We start from the raw sequence: 15,620 nt of genomic DNA, 5'->3' as shown, positions 1-15,620 counted from the left end.
CCATGTGACAGACCGCTGAGCTGACTGATTACGTATTGTGCATATTTCTATCTGTATGTCATACTTCATAATAGGTAATAAATCCCAAAAGTTGCTTTTTAAAATTTTTCTTTATTTTTATTTTGAGAGAGAGATAGAGAACAAGCCGGGGAGGGACAGGGAGAGGGAGACAGCTCTGAGCTGTCGGCACAGAGCCCGATGTGGGGCTCGAACTCACGAACTGTGACATCATGACCCGAGCCGAAGTAAGAGTCGGACGCTTAAACGGCTGAGCCACCCAGACGCCCCCAAAAGTTGTTCTTTCAAATTTTAACCATCCCGGTTGAATAAACACAGCTAAGGGTCAGAGCTGGGCCCCGGGCAGCAAGTTTGGAGTGAGTGAGGTACGTTCACCCAGATGAAGAGTGCCCAGTCACCAGATGACGGGACACATCAGGGAAGAGCTGGTAGCACTTAGATGGGGCCTCACGAGCTCGTCTGGTCCAGCCCCTTCCTCCTGCACATAAAGTATTATTATTCCCATTTCTCAGATGAAGCCACAGAAGCCCAGAAACCTCCAACGAGAGGCCACTTGTCAGAAGCCACCATCTCACTTGGGGCCTTAAAAATTCCCCACATCCTGGGGCACCCGTGTGGCTCGGTCGGTAGGCGTCCGACTTTGGCTCGGGTCATGATGATCTCACGGCTCGTGGGTTCGAGCCCCGTGTCGGGCTCTGTGCTGACAGCTCGGAGCCTGGAGCCTGCTTCGGATTCTGTGTCTCCCTCTCTCTGCTCCTCCCCCACTCACACTCTCTCTCTCTTTCAAAAACAAATAAACATTAAAAAAAATTTTTTTTTAAATGCCCCACAGCCTGACTGCTGTCTCCTCTCCATGAGCGTCCTGAAACCCGACACGGCCTCTGCCTGGAAGGGGCCACGGGGGTCCCGAGGCTGTCCCCCTGGCTTTTTCAGCAGGCCTAAGTTGCTTTTATATCCTTGACCTACCTTTGTTGCGATTTTAATGATCATATTGGTGATGCTTTTAAAAGACGCTCTGAGGCCTTCGGGCACTAACATCTCATCAATAGAATTCACCCACCATTTCTGTGATTAGTATTTTATTAACAATAGTAATGCCTGCTCTGGACACCAGCTTGTCTTCAGATGATTCGAAACAGTTAGCAGAGGTTGACTCACGCCCTGGGCTGGCCAGAGGCAGCATCGTTTTCCTCCCCAGATAGTCAGTGTCCTTGATAAGCACTCAGGACCCCAGCACCACAGCCGGCCACGATGCTAGACCCTTAGGAGATCACATCGGGCCCAGGCCACACGAGGCGCTGCGGCAAAATAACGCTGGCTTCTAGAACGAGATACCCTCCTGTCCATTCCTTTTCCATTTTTGTCCTGAATTGGAGCCGGAGGACGTCCCAGTCTTGTCCTCATTTGTCCTTGACACCTCTCTAACAAAAGAGAGAACCGGCCCCAGGCTCGGACCCTTGGGCTGGACCTGGTGAAAACGCAATGATGCCAATTTGCTTGTTTATGCTATTTTTACAGTCACCTTCTATTTATGTTAAGGTGTGTTTGTGTGATGTAAAGTTTCCTGTTCATCAAAGGAAATAAGTAAGTAAATAAATTGAAGCAAGAAAAGGGCGAATCTAAAGAAAGTGTTAGAGAAATCATAGTCTGGGTCGGGGTCAGCAGACTGGGGCCCGCGGGCCAAATCTGGCCCACGATTGCTTTTGTATGGTTCACAAACCGGGAATGACTTTTACATTTTTAAGTGGCTGGTGGTGGGGTGGGGTGGGGGAGGTTCAAAAGCAGAATACATGATAAATCCCCGGGATTCAAATTTCAGTGTCCACACAGAGTTTCATTACCACGCGGGGATGCCCGTTCATTCACGTTTCGTCTGGCAAAACACTTCGTCTGCTTTCACACTACGACGGCAGAGTTGAGTAATTGCAACAGGGACCAAACTATTTTCGCAGTGTCCAACATGTTTGTTATTTTGACCCTTCATGGAGAAATGTTGCCAGCCCCTGGTGGAGGTGTTTGGCTGATAGGGCGAAGATCTTTGCGATGGCACCAGACTGAGAGAAGCCCTCGTCTGAACTCTGGGAGGTAATAACCACTTGCTTCTACCCATTTTACAGATGAGAAGGAAACAGGCTCCGAGCGGGTTAGTGACTTGCCCAAGGTCTCACGGCTGATCAGCAGCAAGTCGGGATTTGAACCCAGGTCAGGCGGCAAAGGGCTTTAGGTAGGCAGCGCTGAACGTAACACGCACTTCGCTGATCTCTCTTCCCACACCTCCTGCCCCGTCATCCTCTCCGTGTCCCCGGAGCACAGCTGGCACTTCTGCGCCTCAGCACCTTTGTTCATACACCTCTACCTCCCATTATTCACCCCCGACAAGACGGCGCCTCCTCCAGGAAGTCTTCCCCATGGCCCATCCCTCCCAGACCCGGGGCAGGCCTCCCTCCTCTGCCCTCCCCACACTTGTACCTACAAGGCTGAGGATTATTCACCATCATTCCTGATGGCATGGCTCACCTCCCCAAGCTCAGGTAAGGCCCCTGGAGGGTGGGGACTGTGACTTATACAAAGAGCAAATGATTTAGCAGGACAGGGCAGGCCCTCCGTGCCTTGAACATGGTCTATAGCCTCACCTCGCCTCTCCCCTGCTTATGCTTTATGCCCCAGCGATATGGAAACCCATCCTGCTAACCTGGGCCCGTCTACCTACACACAGGCTGTTCCTTCTAGCAGACCACACTCTGTAGCCATTCTGCATCCAACTCCTATTCATCCTTCAAAGCCCCAATCAGGCATCAGTATGAAAACCGCTGTGTATCCCACTCCTACTCCCAGCGGAGCCGGCTCCCCGAGGCTGCCTCCATGCCCCCGCTTCTGGTGAGGCTATAGAGGGGAAGGCTTAGCCTCCGGGCTCCGGAGCCAGACGGACTGGGTTCAAATCTGGGTCTTCTCGGTTCTAGCTCTATCGCTGGACAAGTGACTGAGCCTCGCCGTGCCTCAGCCATTTTGCCTGTAAAATGACGGCGGCAACAGCAGGCTGTGCCTGGAGTCAGTGTCAGGACTGGGTGACAGGACGCCCGCGAAGCCCCTACATTCAGCAAGTGCTGAGAAAATGTTCGCCATTATGACTCCACTGTCCTTATAATTGGCAGTTTCTTGGTCCCCCACCCTGCAAAGGCCAGGGGTTCCGTGGAGATGGGAAGTGGCTCTCAGTGCCTAATGCCGCAGCAGGCCTGGGCTTAGTACACAGTAAAAGTGGGGTCCCTCCCCGCTCTTCCTCCTGTCCTCCACCCCAACCCCTGCTGTCAGCCAAACAAACTGAACTGGCCCGGGGGTAAGGAAGGGATGGGGTTGAGGCCCCACCTGCCCACGTACGGGTCTGTGTTCTCACGGGGGTCCCTGACCTGAAACCCAGGGCCCCGGGCCCCAGGGTCATGCCAAAGGCTGCCCTCACAGCAGCCCTTCCAAAACCAAGGACAGGACTCCATAAACACGGTTTATGGGTCGGGAAGCAGATTTAGAGGCTTGCCTTGTTCATGAGTCAGTGGGACCTCAAAGAAGACCACACGAGCGTCCTCGTTCCCCATCCGGTCCCCATCTCTCCCGAGAGTGGGTTCCCCCGCACCATAAATCTGTACAAACACAACCCAACCAAAGACACACCTGGATGGTGTCCTTACCACTGGGCTCGGGGCCAACGCGGCAGCATACAGAGCAGAGCGGAACCTCGCCAGGAAGACCAGACTCCCGGGAAGTCTAAACGGAAAAAAGGTGGGTCGCTGTTTGACACGGCTCCGTGAAAGGCAGGCTGGTGCGGCGACGAAGCAGTCGGGCCCTGGTTTCGAATTCAGACATCATGGCTTAGGAGCTGTGTGGCCCGGGGCAGGTCACTTTACCTCTCTGAGCCTCTGCTTCCAACTCAGTCGACTGAGGTGCAGAGCCGCTGTGAGAATAATACCTGGGAGGTACTTTGCACACAGTGCCAGGCACCAAGCAAATCTTCAGTTCATCTAGTTCTGTCGTCATCTGAAGAATCCTTGGGTCCTTCTCTTTCCCTCCCTGGGCCTCGGCTCCTTCCAGGGCAAGTCTTCCCTCCCTCAGAGCAGAGGCTGGGGACGGACAGCACCCTGTCCCGAGCAAGACGGAGACAGGCCAGCTGGGGTCACGAGACTCGGCTCCATTAGGACTGCGGTCCCAGCTAGTACTTCGACCCAAAATAAGGGTTCGCTGCCTGAACCCATAGTTTATTGGAAAGGTGAGCCCAGGAAATGCCAGTAGGGGAGGGGGGACATGAGATGCCCAGTCAGCTAAGCTCTGGGCAGGTGGAGCCCAATGCAGATGGGAAAAATCTGGGAGCCGGTGTAGAACCCAAGCTGGGCAGGCTGGGCTCTTTTTTTTTTTTTAACATTTATTCATTTTTTGAGAGACAGAGAGAGTGTGTGTGAGCAGGGGAGGGGCAGAGAGAGAGGGAGACCCAGAATCTGAAGCAGGCTCCAGGCTCCGAGCTGTCAGCACAGAGCCCAACGCAGGGCTCGAACCCACGAACTGTGAGATCGTGACCTGAGCTGAAGTCGGATGCTTAACTGACTGAGCCACCCAGGTGCCCCAAGGCTGTGTGTGTGTGTGGGGGGGGGGGGGGTCTTGATACACCAACTCCTGGTCACCATTGTGATGGCAGGAGGGGTTAATTCCCCAGCACTCCACCCCTGCTGTGGATGTGCATGATTTCTCAGTCTCCCAGCAGCCTTGCAAGGTGGACATCACTGTCTCCCTCCCCTTTTCTCTGTCTTTTAAAACATTTTTTGACTTTCAATAGATCCCAGTGAGGATCCCTCCCCTTTTAAATAGCTTTATCGAGGTATAATTTGCACGCCACAAAACTCACCCATTTTAAGTGTACAACTTAACATCTTAATGTGTTTACAGAGTGGGACACGCCAGTGTAAGAACACTGCCCATTTATGGTGGCTCCCCATTCCCCACCCCACCCCCCTCAACACCCCCACCAGCCTTAGGCATTCACACATCCATTTTCTGTCTCCACAGATTTTTCTCTTTGGACATTTCCTATAAAGGAAATCATACAAGGTGTGGTCATTTGGGTCTGGATTCTCTCATCCAGCGTGATGTTTCTGAGGTTCATCCATGTTGTAGATGTGTCAATAGTCCTCTTTTTTATTGTCAAATAGTATTCTGCTGAATGGATATACCACATTTTGCTTTTCCATTCACCAGCCAATGGACACTTGAACTGTTTCCATTTTTCGGCTATTATGAATAACGTTGCTATGAACATTCACGTACAAGTTTTTTGGGTGGAGGTATGCTTTCATTTTTCTCGAGTAGATACCTACTGGGTCCTATGCTAACTCTGTGTTTACCATTTTGAGAAAATGTTTTTCCAAAGAGACTGCACCACGTTGGGCATTCCCACCAGCAATGTGTAAAGGTTACAATTCCGGACTCTTGTCCAGTGGGTGCAAAGTCTTATCCCATTATGCTTTTGATTTGCATTTCCCTAATGACTAAAGATTGGCCGAGCGGTTCTCCTGTGCTTACTGGCCGTGTGCGTGATCTTCTTTGGATGTGGATCTATTCCAATCATTTGCCTGTTTATATTAATCAAAGGAGAGTTGATGTGCAATGTTTTAGTTTCAGGTGCACAACACAGTGATTCAACATTTACGTACGTTACAAAATGCCCACCACCGTAAGGACAGTTACCACAATATTACTGACTATATTCCCCACGCTGTACTTTTCATTCACCCGTTTCACCCATCCCCCTATCCTTACCCCTTTGGCAACCACCAGTTCGTTGTCTGTATTTATGAGACTGCTTCTGGGTTTTTTTCTGTTTTGTTTTTTAGATTCCACATGTAAGTGAAATCATATGGTATTTGTCTTCCTCTGACTTATTTCACCGAACATAATGCCTCAGTCCATCCACGGTGTCACAAATTCCTTTGCCCATCTTTAATTAGGTTATATGTCTTCTTCATCATGGCCCATTTACAGACGAGAAATGTGGCTCAGGAAAACAGAGCTGTTGCGGGCGACAGGCTGCCTGAGCCCTGAGCTCTCCCCTTGGCACTATTCCAGGCTGCGTCCAGATGCCCATTGGACCTCGTTCCCCAAAGGCATGTTTGGAGGTGTTGGGAGTTGAACGCTTGGTTCTTTGGAAATGAAGGGTTGGGGGGCCCCACATCTCTCCTACCTTTAGAGACCCAAGATTCCCAGAGAGAAAGGTGCCTCGCTGTAGCTCCCGCCTCTCCCCAGCACAAGGACCAGGTGACAGCACAGAACCACTCTGCCAGTTGCACAGAGTCTGAAGATGTATGTCATGGACCATGAGGCTCCCGCCCGCCTGCTCCCCACTCGCTCCCTCAGCCTCCCCGCCCTCCTCCCTCTCAGCGCTGCTTGGGAGCATGGCCTGCTTTCTCCTGACCTCAGGCTTTGGCTCTGCTTCCTGGCTGCTGTTCTTGTCTCTTCTCCGCAGTCCACTGATCCCACTAATGGCCCTCTGGGTAACACCCCTGCTGGCCTGACCCAGCTCTCCTCCAGAAGCCATAAGTCAGTCCTCTCAGCAGACACTGTCTTCGCACCTGCTTGGTGCAGGATGCCGGGGACACAGAAAGGACAGGATGCGGTCTGTGCCCTCAATGAGGTGGACAAGGCAGAACCAGAAACAACTGATAGCCAGCGAAGTTTTGTGGGAGCTGTAACAGATGAGAAGATTCTGTACAGGGAACCAGGGGGTGAGGGGCAGGAGGCGGAAGTGAAGCAGATTCCCTGGGCAGACTCTGTTGGAGGGGTGCTCGCTGTTGGTGGGTAGAGGCAGGGAAGGGCATTCTAGGCAGTGAACCGCAAGAGCCATCGCAGAGAAGTGTGAAATCTGCTTGACGAATCTCAAGTAGCTCTGAGTTGCTGGGGTGTAGAAGGGATCTAGTGGGGCTAAAGTCATGGTGACCCTTGAATGCCACGCGATGGCGTGTGCAGCAGGGGAGTGAATGAGGGTTTTAAGCAGGGGAGGGACATGGTCAGATCTGTGCTTTAGCAAAATACAACCATGCTGATCAGTCTCCCATTAACTTCAGTCCACTGGCATCCTGTGTGTTTTGTGCTGCCCGATAATCCATTCCATCCAAATTCCCACTCCCCTAGATGACCGTGTCACATCTTCTCTCTCTCGTGGCTCAGACACCTCCTCCCCATCCTCCTTCTCAGCTGACGACTTTCCTTCCTATTTACCAAGGAAGCAAAGCAACCAGAAGAGATGTCCCATGCCTACCCATCACCTCCTTCCAACCTGTGTGCTCTGTCATTCCCCTGTTGCTACGAGGGAACTCTCCAGCAATACCTGAGTCCCGTTCCTCCCCTTGTGCATTGAACCCCTTCTGCTCTCCCCCACACAAGGACATTGCCCCATGAAATGGCCCCCACCTTCTGGGTCATTGTCATTGTCATGTAAATTTCCACCTTTCCTGAAAGTGACTTATCATCATCATCACCATCATCATCATCATTTTGACCTGACACCCCTCTCCAGCTACTGGCCCACGTCTCTGAACATTTCCACAGGAAAATTTCACAAAAGATCGGTGAACTGTTCTCCAGCCACATTCAACGTAAAGAACTGTATCGATTAAACAGAGAATCAAACTGAACAAGGAATAAGCGATTATAAAACTGACCATGGAGATTTGAAAAAGAACCAAATAGAACTTCTAGGAAAGGAAAACATATGAAGCAGAATTGTCAACATCAACGGCTGGATTAAACAGCAGGTGACGACAGGGCTGAAAAGATCATTGGGGAAAATGGAAGCTATATCTGAGGGAACTATCAAGAACATAGCACAGAGGGATAATGTTATAAACTATGAAATAAAGACTAAAGGCACGGGGGCAGAGACAGGGTGTAAATACACATCTCAATGGAGTTCAGTGCGGGGGGCTGAAAAATGCCTCTCCAGCCCTCCCAAAGAGATTTCCACGTCCTGATGCCTGGAACCTGTGAATGTTACCATATATGACAAAAAAGGGTCTTTGCAGATGTAATTGAGTTAAGGGTCCTAGCTAGGATGGGGAGATTAGCCTGGATTAACCAGAGTCCCTAAATGCAACCATATGTGTCCTTCTAAGAGGGAGGCAGGGGAGATTTGACAACATACAGAAGAGAAGCCAATATGAAGACAAAGAAGAGAGAGGCTTGAAGATGCTCTATGCTGGAGCCTGGAGTATGCTGCTATAAGCCCAGGGGTGCCTCCACCACGAGCTGGAAGAGACAGGAGTCGATTCCCCCCTAGAGACTCCAGAGCAAAGCATGACCCTGCTAACACCTAAATATCAGCCTAAATATACTGATTTAGGAGTTTGGGCCCCCAGAACTGTGAAAGAATGAATTTTTACAGTTTTGAGCCACCAAGTTTGTGGTACTTTGTTATAGTAGCCACAAGAAATGTGTACAGTGGGAGAAAAGTAATAATCAAAAGGATAATGGCTACGAATTTTTCAAAATGGATGAAAGATGTGAATTGTCCCATTCAAAAATCACAGTAAATCTCAAGCAAGATAAAAGTTCAAATCCACATCCACATAGAACATAATGAACCTTCAGGAGAGCACGGTCAAAGAGAAAATACAGTCAGAGAAAAAGAGATTTACCAATCAAAAAAATCCAAAAAAACAAAACAAGTGTTTGGAAACAGCTGACCTTTCAATTGTAACAACTGTAGCCAGAGACCAAGGGAAAATAACCATTAATTAGAACTGTATACCCAGCCAAACTATCTTCCAAGAACAAGGACAAAACTTTAAAACAAGCCAATATTGGGTGTGTTGACCACCGATGAAGCTTCAACAAAGACACTTTTAAAGATGTGTCCCCGGGGCGCCTGGGTGGCTCAGTCGGTTGGGTGGCCGACTTCGGCTCAGGTCATGATCTTGCGGTCCGTGAGTTCTAGCCCCGCGTCGGGCTCTGTGCTGACAGCTCAGAGCCTGGAGCCTGCTTCATATTCTGTGTCTCCCTCTCTCTGACCCTCCCTTGTTCATGCTCTGTCTCTCCCTGTCTCAAAAATGAATAAACGTTAAAAAATAAAATAAAATAAAATAAAAAAATAAAGATGTGTCCCAGCAGGAGCCTGGATGGCTCAGTCGGTTAAGTGTCCAACTTCAGCTCAGGTCTGATCTCGCAGTTTGTGAATTCGAGCCCTGCATCAGGCTCTGTGCTCACAGCTCGGAGCCTGGAGCTTGCTTCTGATTCTGTGTCTCCCTCTCTCTCTGCCCCTTCCCCGCTCACTTTCCTTCTCTCAAAAAATAAATAAACGTTAAAAAAATTTTTTTAAAGATGTGTCTCAGGAAGAAGGAAAACGATCTCAAATGTAAGGTCCAAAATGCAAGAAAGAAAAATGAGAATAAAAGAGACAACCACGCAGGTAAATGTGAATAAATATTAACTATATGAAATACAATTTCCGCACAAATTCATTTTCACTCAGTATGGTTCCAGATGAAATCCCCAAAAGGTGTTAATGAAATATGACAATCTCTTTCTATACTTTATAAGGAAGAGCAAAAGGAGTCGAGACATTCCTGAGGAATTACAAGGAGTAGACTTTGGCCTACCAGATACCAATATGCACGATAGCAAATGATCATTAAGATCACTTTTGTTTCAAAGCGTTAGTAATTGGAGTTGCGTGGGTTTGGCTCACAATAGACCAGTGCATCCAACTAGAAAGCCTACAAGCAGACTCAAGCATAAACAGAAATGTGATCTAGAGAAGAGGTGGTTTTTGCAAAATAATGCAGAAAAGGAAGTATTCAATAGACAAAGCCAGGATGGCTGCTTGTCCACATGGAAAAAAACTGAAACTGGATCCTGTTTATACAAAATCAATTTCAGGTGGACCAAAAGACCTAAATGTGCAAGATGAAACCCTCAAAAGAAAATATAAGACATGATCTCTAAGACCTCAGGGGAGGGAGAGGTTTCTTTAAACAGATACAAAAAGCACAGACCAGAAGGGATAACGTTGATACACTCTAATATGTTAAGAATAAGAGCTTCTGGAACACCTGGATGGCTCAGTTGTTTGAGCATCCAACTCTTGATTTTGGCTTGCGTCATGATCCCAGGGTCATGGGATCAAGCTCTGCGTTGGGCTCCACACTGGGTGTGGAGCTTGCTTAAGACTCTCTCTCTCTCTCTCTCTCTCTCTCTCTCTCATTCTCTCTCAAAAAAAAAAGTGAAAAGACAAGCCACAGATTGGGAAATGACACTTGGAATGCACATAATTTACAAAAGATTAGGATCCTAATATGTAAAGAGCTCCTAAGGGATCAATAAGAAAAACACAACAGGGGTGCCTGGGTGGCTGTCGGTTGAGCAGCTGACTTCAGCTCAGGTCATGATCTCACAACTTGTGAGTTCGAGCTCCACGTCAGGCTCTGTGCTGACAGCTCGGAGCCTGGATCCCCCAGATTGGCACCAATGTTAAAATCTGACAACACCAAGTGTTGTTAGAGCCGTGGAACAACGCAAGCTCTTATACACTGCTGTAAGAGCGTAGATTCGTACAACCATTTTGGAAAGCAACTTGGCATCATCGGGTCAAGTTCAGAGGCACACACCTTACTACCCAGCACTTCTCTTCCTGTGTGCCTCACCTGGAAACTCTTCATCTCATCAGGAGATGTAATAAATGTGGATGGCAGCAACCCTATGTCCATAAACAGGAGAACGGATTGATGACTTGTGGTTTATTCATATAATATGGTGCGTTATGGCAGCCAAAACAAATGCACTATGGCTACACTCAACAACACGGATGAATGTCACAAACAAAATATGCAACACACACACACTCGCTGTAGGAAAATGCACCCCGGTGCTATTTCTCCAAAGGTCAAAGGCACGCAAAGCTAGACAATATATTGTTCAAGACTGCATCCAACTGTGAAAAAAATGTAAAGAAAAGGGTAAAGGGATGAAAAATACAAAATTCAGGGTAGTTATTGCCCCCAGATGGAAGGGAGAGGGAGAGCTGAGGAGGCACATGGGGAAGCCTCAGGATTTATCAGCTCTCCCAACTTGGAGGTAGGTACGTGAGTTTATTCATATTATCTTCATCATTACTATTAATATCCTGCATGCAAGGTATATTTTGCATGGGTGAAATGGTCTTAATTTCTCTTTTTATTTTTAAGATTTTATTTTTCAGAAATCTCCTACACCCAGCGTGGGGCTCGAACCTGCAACCCTGAGATCAAGAGTCTCACGCTCCACCGACTGAGGCAGTCGGGCGCCCCTGAAATGTTCTTAATTTCAAAACGGAAATGCACACCTAGGCACACATAGGCTGGCAGCCGTGACAATGGTGTGGACTCCGGACTCCAAAGGACAGGGAGACCCACTGTGAGGCTGTTACCTGCCTGGGGTCTTGTGAACACAAAGTGGAATCACCAATGTTACGGTGTCTAAAATACTAAGCTCCGGGGCGCCTGGGTGGCGCAGTCGGTTAAGCGTCCGACTTCAGCCAGGTCACGATCTCGCGGTCCGTGAGTTCGAGCCCCGCGTCAGGCTCTGGGCTGATGGCTCGGAGCCTGGAGCCTGTTTCCGATTCTGTGTCTCCCTCTCTCTCTGCCCCTCCCCCGTTCACGCTCTGTCTCTCTCTGTCCCAAAAATAAATTAAAAACGTTGAAAAAAAATTAAAAAAAAAAAAATAAATAAATAATAAAATACTAAGCTCCATACGAATCTTTGTTCTTATGGCGACGATGAGGGTGTGGCGGGGGTGGTGGTAGGGGGTATAGAGGGAAAAGAAATATATTTGAAAGATCTTTGCCACTTAGAGTGACTGCAAATGAGCGGGAGAGTCAGGAGTCGACAGTGATGTTATGATTTCATCGCGCTTAGGAATACACTTTACATTTGCAGAAAACCAAGCAGGGACCAGCAGAGGAGAAGCAGTTGGGGGCAGCAGGGGTGATGGGTGTTCTGGATGCATGTTTGGGTCGTGCGGATGGTTTGGGGTTGTTTCTTTTGTTTTATTGAGGTGTAATTGACATATACCATTGTGTTAATTTCAGGTATACAACATAATGATTCGATATTTGTATAGACTGCAAAATGATCATGGGAACGGTTACTTTTCTCAATATGTCACGTGCACTAGACCGAAGAAAGGTAGATGGGGAGCTTGTATGAAGGGTGGAGAATCGAGGATTTGCTGGAGAAGCTGTCCCCAAGCTGGTCCTGGCAGCCACATGCGGAATCCACAGCCGCTTCAGCCCTCTGGCAAACTCCGGAGAATTACTGGTCACGTCTTGGGCCCACCACAGAAGCCTTCTATCACATGACCTTGTCCTTACCTCTTAACAATGTCCGGCATCTCATCTGGGGAGGCATACACGCTTTGTGGGGTGGCTACACTTGGAGAGACTCTGTGTTTGTGGGCCTCGAGGGAACTTGACTCCTGACCCGGGCCCTCTGAGGGCAGAGTCTTTGGAGATCCACCCAGGGGCTTTGGCACTCACAGCCAGGTGTCCAGGTTAACCTTGACACAGTTTCCATGATTTTTCTTCTTGTCAATGGAACCTCACATCCGTTCTGGGAGGGGCTTCAGAGGTCACCAGGGTGGCTCTGCCTCTGAAGATCAACCTGGACAGACTGACAACTCCTCCGTCTCCTGAGAACTTTTCTCCCTTTGGACAAGAAGCTCCTCTTGAGGGATGTCTGGGTGGCTCAGTCGGTTAAGCATCTGACGTCAGCTCAAGTCATGATCTCACAGTTCGTGGGTTTGAACCCCGTGTCGGGCTCTGGGCTGACAGCTTGGAGCCTGGAACCTGTTTTAGATTCTGTGTCCCTCCCCTGCTCGTGTTCTGTCTCTGTCTTTCAAAAATGAATACATGTTAAAAAAATTTTAATTAAAAATAAATTTAAAAAAAAAAGCTCCTCTAGAAAAACCTTGAGGCAAAGGGGACATGTTGCCCTATTCAGTCTGCAATGGCTTCCCTTTCATGGAAGGCAACTGGGCATTGCATTCCAAGAGCTTCTGGGGGTGCCTGGCTAGCTCAGTTGGTGGACCATGCGACTCTTGATCTCAGGGTTGTAAGTTCGAGCCCCCTGTTGATCCAGAAAGCTTACTTAAAAAAAAAAAAAAAGACCTACAAATTACCATAACCCACATAGTTTCCTAACAAAATTCTCCTAATAAAGGAAAATCAGAAATATGCTGTGTCAACCACAGAGGATTTAAATATGTAATGGTAAAACCCAGCAGCATAGGACATTGCATAAAAATTTTAAAAATTAAAAAAACTTGGCTTGGGAGATTATTTAATGACATGGAAAGATGTTCACAATGCAATACGAAGTGAAAGAAAAGCAGGTCATGAAATAGACTGTTTACTAGAGTCATATTTTTATGTCTTAAGCATGGGAAAATGCAGGAAAGATCTAGACACAAAGACCTTAATAATGGTTCTTTGGGATGTAACACTGCGGGTATTTTTCTCCCTTTCATGTTGCAAGGCTGCATTTTCAGAGGGTTTGCAATGAATAGATGTTTCAGTTTGAACTTTTTAATTACACCAGTAATGCAGGAGAACGGACTCACGGTGAGGTATGCAAGCAAGATGCCTAAGGCCAGCATCATCTTTAAGCCCTGCCCCAGTGCCCATGCCCCACCCCCCCCCCCGACCCCTCCACCCCTCCACCACCCCCACCCCCTCAGTGACCACTGTTAGGAGTCTCATGTCATTCCTGTGAATCCTTTTCCCGCGCATTCTGCACAGATATGTGTGGACATTTAGAAATATGCAGCATTCTCCAGGTTTTTTTCTCTTTTTTTTCCATAATTGGTCTCCTAACGTGTGTACTGTACGGATATATAACTCGCTTTTTCACTTACCCAGTGGCCTGGGAGATCTTTTCGTAAAGACACCTACTTCAATAATTTTAACTGTTACGTGGTTTCTACAGTACAGATGGACCGCGGTTTGTCTACCTATCCACAACCGATGAATATTCACCGTTGCTGATGAACGCAAACATCAGTGCAGTGAAAATCCCCGTCTACGCTTACACACGTGCAGGTACATACCCATTTCTTAGGAGGAGAGTCTAAGAAGTCAAATCTATGGTCATGCATACTTTAAATTTAAATAGGGCACCTGGGTGGCTCAGTCGGTTGAGTGTCCGACTCTTGATTTCGGCTCAGGTCATGATCCCAGGGTCGTGGATCAAACCCTACATTGGGCTTTGCACTGAACGTGGAGCCTGCTTGAGATTCTCTCTCTCTCTCTCTCTCTCTCTCTCTCTCTCTCCCCCCCCCCCCACCCTTTCTGCTTCTTTCCCCCACTCGTGCTCGCTCGCTCTCTAAAATAAAAAACAAAAAGATAACCTTGAAATACCCTCCAAAAATAAGATCTGCCTGTTGGTTTTCCCACTAATGGTATTCGAGATACCTGTTTCTCCAAGTCCTTGCCAACGCGTGACATCATCGATCTTTTTACTTTTTTGTGTATTACTTCAAGGATAAGGAAGAAAACAGGGCTATCAAAGCTTGCCCCATTTAACCCCTCCCCCTTGACTGGGTCTATAACACCATCCAAGGGGTCCACCAGGCTTTCTTGCCCACCTCAAACCCCCAGGAACACAGTGTTGCGCCCAGTGCCCTGGGTGGCCGTTGTCATGCGTCATTGCCACATCTGAAGGTGGGGCCAGGAAGGCCGGTGGGGGTGTAGATAGGGGGAAAGTTCCAGAAGTGTAGGAATCCTCTTCCATCACCAGACGCTGTTCCAGCACGATCCACTTCGACCTCCAAAATAAATGTCAGATCTGTCAGCCTCGCCTGCCACCATCGCCACTGCCCCGGACCCAGCCATCCTCATCCAACATGTGAACCCCGAAGTGGTCGGCCGTTGTCCCCCATTTCGATCCTCCGGTTCTCCCCCCACCAGCTAGAGAAGTCTTTCTTGCCGTGTAATTCAGACCACATGACTCCCAAGCTCAGAAGAGTCTTGGAGCTTCCTGCTGGGTTGGGAATCACGTCGCAGCCCCTTCCCCCGCGGTAGAGCCCTGTGCCATGTGACTCCGCCCACTCCGTGACGGCATCTCCTCTGGGGTCGCCCTTGCTCACTGCAGCCCAGGCAGCCTGGCTCCCATCTACTCTGCATAGACACACACACGCCCCCAGCTCTTCCCTGCCTCAGGGACCGTGCCTGTGTTGTGCCCTCCGCTCAGGACCTCCTTCCTTCTCCTTCTTCCCATGCTCATCTTTCAGGTCTTGGCTTCCACATCACCCAAACTAAGATGGGTCTTCCCATCTTGTTCTTACGTTCCAGCCTTTGCCTCCAGAGCTTCTGTCTCAATGGAAACTCAGAAGCCGATCTGTGTGGCTGTGTTGGGCACTTTGGGTCCATCTTCCCACCAGCCTGAGAGCCCATGAAGGCAGAGACTTCTTCCCTGTATCTCCAGCACCAAACAGGGTGCCTGGCATATGCTAGATGCTCAGGGAGGAATGAATAAGTGAATGAGTGAATGAATGAATGAATGAATGAACGGGACACCCCTGGAAAGGTGGAGGAGAGACCCTG

Source organism: Panthera pardus, unplaced genomic scaffold (assembly GCF_024362965.1).
Source record: "Panthera pardus isolate Hobbes unplaced genomic scaffold, ASM2436296v1 HiC_scaffold_11, whole genome shotgun sequence".
NCBI lineage: Eukaryota > Metazoa > Chordata > Mammalia > Carnivora > Felidae > Panthera > Panthera pardus.
Note: the sequence above shows the minus strand (reverse complement) of the source record.